The sequence below is a fragment of the Tupaia chinensis genome, unplaced genomic scaffold (genome assembly GCF_000334495.1).
Source record: "Tupaia chinensis unplaced genomic scaffold, TupChi_1.0 Scaffold000154_1, whole genome shotgun sequence".
Taxonomy (NCBI): Eukaryota; Metazoa; Chordata; class Mammalia; order Scandentia; family Tupaiidae; genus Tupaia; species Tupaia belangeri.
The window spans coordinates 3,110,891-3,122,821 of NW_006159625.1; the positions used below are offsets into that span (position 1 = coordinate 3,110,891).

General features: G+C 39.0%; 1 pseudogene; it reads right to left on the reverse strand.

Moving 5' to 3' along the window:
* Positions 1-11,517, reverse strand: part of LOC102500254 (60S ribosomal protein L19-like) — a 31,406-nt pseudogene extending 19,889 nt beyond the window's left edge.
* Between the last annotated feature and the right edge of the window lie 414 nt (positions 11,518-11,931).

Genomic DNA, 11,931 nt, shown 5'->3' on the forward strand with positions numbered 1-11,931 from the left:
GTCCAGAGAACCACTGTGAAAGAAGAGGAGAAAACTTGAAATCCTGGTCAATCATTTTGCTATGAAATTTTTATCGATTGAATATACGGATCAACATAATTGCTTTGTTAGTGGTTGGAAAAAGTTGGGGCCAATGCAACATGTTTCATAGATATAGTGTCACTTCCCCTGGCGGCTTATTACAAATGCAAAATACTGAGGCCCACTGCTACCCCTAATGAATTAGAAGATCTGGGGATAGAGCCCTGGAATTCATATTTTAATAAACCCTCCAGGTAATTCTGATGCTGTGAAGGTGACCATCTGCCCTGGTTTGCCCAAGACTGTTGAAAGGATTCCTGGGATAGATATTGGAATTTTTATTGCTAAACCTGGACAAGCCAGGATAAATTGATCACCTTAGGATGCAGCTAATGGTGGGGGGGATACAGCTTTAGGCCATCTGTAAAGCTGCTTGTCGGCGGGGCCTGGAGGGGGTGTTTGTGAATCACAGATGTGAGGTACAGCACGATCGTAGGAATGTGACAGTGAAATTCTGCTTGCTCAAAATAACTTTAGTAAAAACAGCAAAATGTTCACTTGTCACTACTTTTCATACACCATTGAAGAAAGAAGGTGCCAAAATTCTGTGCTGAATGACTTTCAGAAATGAGACCTAACGAATTGAAAGAGCATGTGTTACAAATGAATTTTTATAAGTCATACACTCAGTTGTACAAGAAAACTTTTCTCACAACTGAGGGTTTTTATTATTATTATTATTATTAATTTTATTTACTTCTTCCATGCGGGAGAGAGAGAAAGACAGACAACACTCTTACAGGGACACCATAATCCACCCCCAGCTTCAGCCAGCCCCAGATCATGGGCATGCATGTAATTGGCATACTGAGGGAAGTTTCTGGATGTGAACCCTGAACCTTTCCAGGTGGGTAAGACTCACAAGTGTTGGGTTTTTACCACTGCACCACTGTCTAGTCCCACATAACTGAGGTTTAATCTTCAACCCTCATTATGCTTGATAACATAACAAAATTCTAGCTATTTTAGAAAAAATTCAGTCAAATCATAATTTTCTCACCCAAATCAGATTTTTTGGGGGGTGTCAATTTATAGTTACTGCCATCTTTTTCCCCCCTTAGTCATGTCTAAATTATGGGGAGCTTTCACAGATCACAGTGCTGGGGGAGAAAGAAGTTTCTGTCCCTGGTGGCATCTGTGGAGATTTACCTCATACCCACAGGAAATTTCTAGGACATCTGGGCTTTCCATCTGGCTTCTGGTAGTTGGTCTAGGAAGGTCAACCTGAATCTATCTCATCTCAATCTTAAAGCATCTTCAGACCGGCTGGCCTTTCTTAGCTACTTTTGAGCCTCATAATGGAGTTTGAAGAGCTTAGGACATATATTTTACTTACTCTTCCATACTATTGTAGGCTCATAGGAAATCTCATAGAGTTGTCTCCAGCTCTGCTTACCTACATAGGCCAAGCTGCCATCTCTATTATGGGTATCTCACCAGACAGGTCTGGGGAAATGCCATGAGACCTCTTGCCTCCCAGGGCTTTACCAGGAAGCAAAGCATGGAACTACTATGTATTGGGATCTGCCAATCTGTCAGAGATTTCTGGTACCCTTTTGGAGGGCCTGTGGATGACCTTAAGGCACAGAAACTCATGTGGTGACCCACAGCCTCTATTTTCTTCTAATTTTCTTTATGTTCCTCTCCTCATCTCCTAGCCCAAAGAATGTTGATCTTACCTGGGATAAGAAAACTTGCTCTTTCATAATAAAGGATTATTCTCAATTTATGTTTATGGTATTAACTTTACTCCTTGAGGATTTTTGTTTTAGAATTATTTAATTTTATTTATCATCATTATTCTTTTTTTTTTTTTTTTTTTTAATTTGACCAGAGAGAGACGGGAGGGTGGAGGTGGAGTGCTGGTGAGAAAGCAGGCTGCCAGGTCCAGGACTCAAACCATGGTTGACCATGTGGGAGTCCAGTGCCTTAACCATCATGCCACCTGCTGGCCCCGCTCCTTGAGTTTTTTGTTCGTTGGTTTTTTCTTACTTTGCCAGAGTGCATGTGTATTCATGAGAGAAACAGAAAGAGAAAGCACCTTTCAATGGGGCATGGTCACAGCACAATCCCTTCTTTTCCATTTGTTCATCCTGTTGGGATTTGGAGTATGCATGTACATGTGCCTAGTGTGTTTTTCAAGCCACTAGGTCCCAGATGCAAGCCGTGAAGTCAGCCATGTGGAATCCAGTTGCCTTAACCACCGTGCCACTAACTAGCCCCTACTCCTCTCTTTTCATTAGCTATTCATATGCCATAAATTTAAGTTTTATAATATTATTTTAAAAAGTTAAATCAATTTGTTGGACAAATACCACAGGCACAACCATTTTGACAAAGAGACCATATGACTTGGGTTATTCAGATTAGTCTTGATTTTTGTTTAATTAATTTGTTTATATTTTTCCTCTATTTCACAAATAATATAGCATTACTTAGAAGAATATACACAGTAATATAAAGTAAAGCTCAAATATAGAATTAGCAGAAGGAAAACCAAGAGGAAAAATTAAGACCACTGTCTTAGTCCATTGTATGTGTAACTAACATAAGAACCTAAGACTGGGTGATTTATAAAGAATAGAGATGTATTTGACTCATTGTTCTAATGACTGGAAAGGTCAAAGGCATTTGTCTGGCATCAGTCTGGCTACTTCACAGCATGGCTGGCAGAAAAGGAGAGACTGGCAGGCAAGTTCACAGAGTGTAGTCTATATTCTATGTCAATCTCCCTATCTCATTTTCTTTCCTTATAAATCCACTTGGATACAATCATGGGAACTTGTCCTAACCACCCAACCACTAAAATCCTCCCAAAGGTGCCATCCTTCAACACGGTAATTGGGTCAAGTGTTTACCCTCTTAATCCCATAGTGGTGGTTCAACACATGAATTTTTTTGAGGTGTTTTCAAACTATGGCAACCAAACTTTAAAACAAAACAAAACATAGATACATAAAACCTGGGAACCTGAGCTGACAATTGTTTCTCATTTGTCACTGAGCTTTCAGAAAGCCAAAGCAAAAAGGGAGATACAGTAAGTCACATAGTTCTCATTAGAAAAAGGAAGAAGACAACTTCTTCATGAATTGTATGGTGCCTAAATGTAAATTTTAAAAGTGTAAAAAAAATTAAATTAAAAAAAGGAAGTACACATTTCATTCTGGCATCAAATTCTCAAAGCAATTTACCACTTAGGACTTTATAGAAGGCCGTAAGATGCATAGTGGGCAAAACTGTGACTCACTTTTCTTTTACTTCAAACTCAAGCTGAGGAAATAATACTTAAAATTCAGTGAGTGATCTTACTAACTGGTGTTCTAGGGAACAATGTTCTGAAAGATATTAATAGGAATGTCATTTTTAAAAAATGTGTTCCATGCTCAATAAGTTTGGGAACCGCTGAATTAATCAAAGTCAAACAGATTTCTTTGTTGTGGGATTTTTCAGAAACTGGCATGTTGATGTGCATCGTGGTTTTCTACTAAAAGGAATATATAACTCAGTGTTTCTAGCACTTTTTAATTTTTTATTTATTTATTTTTTTTACCATGGAAGTCATTCTTGTGAGGTTCACCTATTAATAATCTCTGAGTCCTATTTCACATGGTTTGGAAAGGACGAGCATGATAAACTGATGTAAATACAATGACAGATGGGGCCGTGCAGCTACCCTCATAATTAATAAAGTGTTTGTTGGCATTGGGTTGGTTTGGTTACAAATCCTATCTCCAGAACCTACTATTAATAGTTATATGACTTGGGAAAAGTTACCCAAACTCACTGAACTTCAGTTTCTTTAAAAAATAAAAAAAATTGAGACCAGAAGATGGCGTAATGGTTATATCACTGGACTCTCGAGTAGTCAACTGCAGTTCGAGTCCCAGACCTGGCAGCTTAAAACTCACACTGGGCGTGTGTGCATGTGTGCTGAAAATCCTGAGAGAAGAATGGAAGAAAAGGGGTTGCAGTGTGGCCACTGCCTATTGTGGGGAGGGGTGATTTCTCACTTTCTGTCTCTCTGGCGAGCGCATGCTCCCTATAGCAAAAATCTCTTTAAAAAAATAAATAAATTTTAAAAATCAATTATAAAATGTTTGACTCAAGAAACAAAAATCTGTCAGAGTTCCTTGGGAACTTACTTTTCTGATATAATATCAAGTCCAGGGTTAGGCTATCCAGGATCAATGTAGCTATTTATGGATGCTGTCTGGGTCCAGGCTTTTTGATTTGGCATTCATATCACAGAGGCCTTTGCATTCATATTTATTGTCTTATGGCTATAAACATCCTTACCCTCACATCAACATTTCAATCATGAAGAAGGAGGAAAGTGTCATAGATTACTTTTGAGTAGCCAACCTACAGCATCAACCATAGAGGGATAATGAGAGTCTCCCTCAATGAATAATTTTTAGGATTAAGTAAGATCATGAGAGTAGAGTGTTTATATAGTGCCTGGTACTAGTTAGTGTTCAATAAACTTAGTTATTTATATTGATATGTAGCCTTGGATTTGATGTGTTACAAGTCTAATATATAAGTATCTAAAAGGGTAAAGGACTGCATATTCTTTTTTTTTTTTTTTTTGAGAGGTTTTCTCTACAGGGTGCGTGCACTCGCCAGACAGACAGAGAGAGAGACATAGAGACAGAAAGCGAGAAATCACCCCCCAGGGGGGAATGGCCACGCCGCAATCCCTTCTCCTCCATTCTCCTCTTGGGATCTTGGGCACGCATGCACACGCGCCTGGCGTGAGTTTTAAGCCACCAGGTCCGGGACGTGAACCACGGTTGACTACGTGGAAGTCCAGCGACATAGCCATTACGCTAACTGCTGGTTCCCAGGACTGCATATTCTTCAGACTGGTATATATCTCTTTTCTCAGTGGATTATTTTTGTTGTTTTTGCTCTAAGTTCATGCTTTATTCACTCCATGAATGAGAGAGAGAGAGAGAGCAAGCCACTAGCAGAGTCTTGATGCTGTGATTTCCTACCCCCATCTCCACCAGTATGCGCTTGGTATAATCCAGGAGGTCTCTGGATGTGAACAAGAACCTTCCTGTGTGAATCAGCCCTGCAGAGCAATTGCATTTTATTGCTGTGCCTCCATCCAGACCTCTTAGTGAGGCTGTTGATAGAAGTAGGTGGTCAGGCTATTTGATGTTATCCTCTCTTGCAAGCTTCTAGAATATTGGTAGGTAGAGATACTGTTTGAGAGCAGATGCTCTAGAAATCAAACAAGCAAGATGGCTAGCCCATATGCCATATAGCATGGTCTTAGAGCTTGGACTCAGGATTAGGACAGGTATTTGCTTAAATTCTAGTTCCCCAATTTCTAGCTATGTGTAGCTCTCTTGCTAAGCCCTGATTCCCTCCTCTATGCAATGGAAATAATAATAGTGCCTACTTCATAGATTTGATGCGAAGGTGAAGTGCTTGATCTGGATGCAAAGTGATCACTCCAAGTAAGTTAGTGATATTAAAAATGTGGGGGGGAAATCACATGTTTAGAATTGATGACATATGGCTAGCCAATGAGGAGCCCACCAGGACTCTCCCCAAGAATAGATCATGGAGGCATGCTGTGGGGTTCTCATGACAGAATTTGATTAGGAAGCAATTTTAATGACAAAGCTTGATCATGTTCAATAAATTTTGTGGTTTTTTTTTTAAAGAGGTTTTTGCCTTAGGATGTATACACTCTCTAGAGAAAGAGAGACAGAGACAGAGACAGTGACAGGGAAAGTGAGAAATCATCCCTCAGGGGAATGGCCATGCCATAATCCTTTCTCCTTCCCTCTCCTCCCTGGATCTTGAGCAAGCACACACACACACCTGGTGAGAGTTTCAAACCACCAGGTCCAGGATTTGAACTGGGTTGACCATGTGGGAGTCCAGCAACAAAACCGCTATGCCCTCTGCTGGTCCCAAGTTCAATACATTTTTATATCATAGAAATAGTCAAGAAGGTTCAGGAAAATCCCAATTCTAAAAGTACTATCCTGTTGTCAGACCATGCATATAATGTCAGACCATACCTGACTTTGGATAACAAAATACAGTAACTGTACATAGAAACAACATTTTGAAATATCAGTTACCAAATGTATATTGAAATTTATCATGAATCAAATATGATTTTGTGGTATGGAGCTGATTAATAACTTTTTGAGTCATTTTAGGAAATACTGGAATAAGTATCACTTGTATTAGGAGAAATTCATTCATAATTAGAAGGAAAAGAAAGAGTAGAATTGCAAAAATCACTTGGATTAAAATACTCATAGATAAGGACACTCAGGGTAGTGCGATGATCAGGAGGGCAGGGTATTGCTGATAATAGCTAAGGTTTAGTCAGGATCTACTACTTGCCAGATACTGTTCTAAGTGTTTTGCATACCATATATCATCAATTCTAAATATGTGGTTTCCCCCCACATTTTTAATATCAGTAACTCACTTGGAGTGATCACTTTGCATCCAGATCAAGCACTTCACCCTCACATCGAATCTATGAAGAAGGCACTATTATTATTCCCATTCCATAGATGAGTGAACCAGGGCTTAGCAAGAGAGCTACACATAGCTAGAAATTGAGGAACTGGGAACCAGCAGGTGGTGTGGTGGTTAAGGTGCTGGACACTCCCGCATGGCAGACCACGGTTTGAGTCCTGGACCTGGTGGCTGCTTTCTCACTTTCCCTCTCTCTTTCTGTCTCCCTGTGTCTCTCTCTGGCCAAATTAAAATAAATGAATGACTCGGGACCAGCAGTTAGCGTAATGGCTATGTCACTGGACTCCCACGTAGTCGACCACGGTTTGAGTCCCGGACCTGGTGGCTTAAACTCACGTCGGGTGCATGTGTGTGCGTGCCCAAGATCCCGAGAGGAGAATGGAGGAGCAGGGATTGTGGCGTGGCCATAAAAAAAATTCTCACTTTCCCTCTCTCTCTCTTTCTCTCTCTCTCTGTGTGTGTGTGTGTGTGTCTGGTCAAATTAAAAAAAAAAAAAAAGAATGACTAAATAAAATTAAATAATTCTTAAAAAAAAAAAAGATATTGAGGAACTGGAATTTAAGCAAATATCTGTCCTAATCCTGAGTCCAAGCTCTAAGACCATGCTATAGGACATAAATATATACTTGTATTTACATGGTAACTTTTATAATAAAATTTTAAGCCCTTCTTAAAAATATAAATATATGAATTGGGGATTTATTTATGAGTTGGGCATTGCTCTGCTGAGAGACAAAGTTAAGACTAGATGACCCAGGTACCCTTCTAGCTATGTGATTTTTTTCTTTCTTTGTACCTTATATCTACTTCTTTCAAAAAGGCAAAGAGAAAACAGTAAGGCAGTGAATCATTCTCAATGCTAGGCTAGCTCTATAGTACTAAGAGGAAAAATATCTGACCTAGAATCAAACTGTTAGACTCTTGGGCTCAGCTGATTTTCAAGTTTCTATAAGATTATTACAAAAACAATCATTTCCTTTCTGTCCACTCTATAAACCTGCATTTCCTCACTTCTCTGCCCATTGGAATTTTTTGTTCTTACTGCCCTTAGCCTGTCTATTGGTTTTCCTGGCATCTTGAACTTATTGCCAGAGAAAGTCACATTGAACCCTCCAAGATGTAACACAGAGCATGAGTCATGTTCGTGATCACAGGGTTCTTGTTCATTGCTGGCCTGGATAGCATCTCTTCCTTCACAGCTTTCATTTAAAGACATTTAGAGAACATCTTCAGAGCTATTTCTAGGTAGATGGACAAAGCAGGAGTTTAGGAAGAATAGGTGGAGTATCCGGGAATAAATTGTCTTTTAGCAAAATGAAAGAACTCAAGCTATCTTGTTCTACTGTGTATTTTCAAACATTGTAAATATGACTGTAAATTTGTAAACTTCCTACATAGCCACCATATGAGAACAAGCAAATAAAAAAGCACATGGCGTGGAATAGTCAAGTAATTTATGATATCTAAAAACACCTCTGAGAAAGTTTAATAGATATTTCATTTAAAATACAGATTCTTTAGTATGGTGGCCATAACATTTAATTAAACAAACAAGGAAACAATACTCAATGCCCTAAGTTTGATTATGGGAGCTGTGATTTGCCACTATGAAATGATTATTCATGAGCAAATTGTGATGTTGATCTTATCCTCCTTATTATCTGCTCTGATTAATAGGAAATCTTCCAAGACCAGCAGATGGCATTATAGTTGCATCTCTGGACTCCCACATAGTTGACTATGGTTCAAGTCCCAGACCCGGCAGCTTAAAACGCATGCCAGGTGCAGGTGCTTGCATGCCCAAAATCCCAAGAGGAAAATGGGGAAGAAGGGATATAATGGCATGGCCATCCCCCTATGGGGGATGATTTCTTACTTTCTATCTCTATGTCTCGTCCTGTCTCTCTGGTGAGTATATGCACCCTACAGCAAAAATATCTCAAAAAAAGAAAAAAGAAATCTTCCATTCTAAATAGGAGATCTATAGGGCCAGCCCTTTTTTCTGTAAAGGATTATCACTTGAATCTGTTAAAAATCATTGAAAGGGGAAGATGAGCACAATCATTTATATCATATCTATTCTGTGCCAGGCAATTTCATATTTGCATATGTAAGTTATTTCATTTAATTTAAAATGCATATTGTCCATTGTAGGGAGGGCATAGCCTATATATATATATGTGTGTGTGTGTGTGTGTGTGTGTGTAAATATATATATATATACATAGTTTAATTATTGCCAGAGGACACATGCATTTGCCAGAGAGAGGCGGGCAGACAGGAGAGAGTGAAAACACCGCCCAGTGGGGCATGGTTATACCATAATTCTTTTTGATCTATTTCTCCATTTCATCATGTTTGGGGCATATAAGCACACGCAACAGTGTGCTTTTCAAGCCACCAGGATTCAGACTGTGTTCGGCCCTGTGGGATTCAGCTTCCTACGCACAACAGTTAACCACTATACTACAGGACCACTCACTTAATTTTTAGTACAAGCTCACTGTCATGTGGGGTTGGACCCTTCTTTTAATTTTTATTATAAGCTTCTGAGACTCTATCCCATCATCCGCTTCAGAGAAAATTTAGCGTTTAAAAATCATTAAGTAATTTACCCCAAATCACACAACCAGTAAGTGGTAGAGCCAAGATTTGAATCAAAGTCTGTCCAGCTCCAAAGCCTGTGTTGTCTTCTCTCTACCAGTGATTCCATACCGTAGCTTCAGAACAGAATCACCTTCCAAGATTTTAGAACAGTGTTGGCACCTTGACTCACACACCTAAACAATTATGTCAGAATTTCTGAGATTAAAAATCTCTGCTCTAGACTAGACTTAACATTAAAGGATAAGGTTAGAGAACGAGCAGATTTAATATTTATGTATGACTAATATTTAATATTTATGTGTGACAGCCCTACTAATTGTTTTTAAAAAATTGATTTTAAAAAATTATTTGACACATACCAAAAGAGCTTTATTTCCAATTTTATTTCCAACTGCTAGAAATATAATCAACACTTTTCTCCAACTGGAATCCAGAATAGGAAACTGAGCACAAAGAATCAAAATATTTGTCTGAGATTGAGTCAATAGAAATGGAGACCTTGGCAGGAGAATAAGAGGCTTTTCAGTATTTCTTCTCTGGAGTGCGTCTTAAAAATGAAGCTAATCAGAAATTACTTCCAAGGAAAAGTAGAAACTATCTTTGACACCTTGTTTCAACACCCATATTTCTGAAAGACTTCATAAATACCCCAGCTTATAACTAAAATTTACCAAGAAAGAAGAAAGGTTAACAAGTTCTACCAACTTTGGATGCATAGTGTTAAAGATTAGTAGAAAAAAAATTACACCACGCATGAATTGTAAAAGGTAGAAAGACTTTGAAGTTTTTCACATGACATCTTTCTTTTTCAGAATCTTCCAAATGTGTTAGAAAACAAAAGTCAAAGACCCCTGTGTGAGACAGCTCTGTAATTTAGAGACATTTGATGATGAGGGCTTAAAATATGAATTACTATGGGAAAAAGGGAAAAGAGACAAGAATACTATTTCTTTAAAAAAAAAAAGAACACTCTGTTAGCATCCCAGTTTTTTTTTTCTGACTGCCCTTTGATCTCCATATGCTGAGAAAAGACAGAAAGTATCTGAAAGCACTTTCTTATATGTGACATAAAGACAGGATCTTCTAACCTGCATTTTATAAATCAAAGAAGTAACATTGAAAGTTTCCCCAGAGAGCCATACAGCGCAGGCTGGTGAGGAAAAAGTAAGCAGGTACATTCTTAGAATTGCCCTCAAAACATGTGCAAGGAGAATGTACCCTCTTGCTAAGTTTGTGCTCCCACATAGCAAATTATCTGCCTCCCCAATAACTCAACGGAAACATCCCAGTGAATCAAAGTTACATCTTGGTTTCTCAGACAGATTAGTACTTGTAACTGTCAGAAATATGATAGATCATAAAAGCTAAAAATTTGGGCCTATAAACATTTTGAAATATATCTCTATAATTAAAAAGAACAAACATTTTTTTGTTTGTTTGTTTGTTTGTTTTTGAGAGAGAGGGTCATTTAGACCCAACGATAAAGTAGAAAACTAGAACTACTATTCTGTGGCAAGACCTACCTGATCTTTTTTCCCAGTTATTTTCCACTACCTTCTGACCTCTGGCCTCACCCTTTCCTCAAGTCACATGATATATTTCTGGCTCTGAGTTTTAAAGGTGTTGTCTTGAAAGGGAGAAGGATCAGGAGAACAAGATAGATTTGTAGGATTGAGGCGAGATGGTGAGAGGATTAGAGGCACTTTCCCAAGTAAGACCCCAGAAAAAAGGGGTATTGATCAGTTTTCCAGATAAATAGAACAAATATATATTTAAAGAAGGTATTTGTTGTAAGAATTATCTCACATGACCACAATGTATAGAAGTCCCCGGCTGTGTGTAAGCCGGAGAAACAGCTCAAAGACTGCAAAGAAACTAATGATGCAGCTTCCAGTCTAAGACTGAAAGCTTGAGGTCCCTTGGCAGGTGTCAGGCTCAACTGCCTTTGAGCAGCCATTGTTATGAGTCTAAAGTTCAAAAGTTAAAGAATCTGGAGTCTGTCTGGCCAGAGGGGTATAAGGGCCAAATGGCACAGGGAACCTAAGGCAGTCAAGGATCAAATTGTGAAGCAGGGATGGAGCGGGCTATTATGCGGACAGCAAGAATGGAACACAAAACATACTCTGGAAGGAAGGAAGAAGGGGAAACAGAATCCCCTACTTCCTCTTTGTCCTTCCTGTGCTCCCAGCTGATTGGATGCTACCCATCCACATTGAAGGCAACTTTTTCCCCTCTAAGTTTACTGACTCACCTGTCTATCTTGTCCAGCAAAAATCTCACAAACACATCCAGGAACAATGCTTCACCAGCCATACAGGCATCCCTCAATCCAGTAAAGTTGAAACCCACTCCTTCTGTAACAGGAAGGGAGACAATAATGAAGAAAAGCAATGTGGTTTGTGCAGGTTGAAGGGCCTGAACCACCCCATAGCAGCTACTGTAGGTCAACATAACAGAGTAATGGAACAACCCAACCTCATGGGTCCCCAAACTGTGCAGAAGCAGATAGGACCTTAGCATAGATGCTTTTCTTCATTTAGTGTAGGAAGCCACAAAATGTTTCCTGTACACCCAAAAGATATTAATAAAACCATTGGGGAGGAAAGGACCTTGTAGACTGGAATGAGGCATCACATAGGCCAAAGTCCAGAAGAAGCAATAAACTGTTCTGCCGGTGTTAGTACAGATAGATTATGACAGATGTCTAAATGTTCTCTCTCACATAGA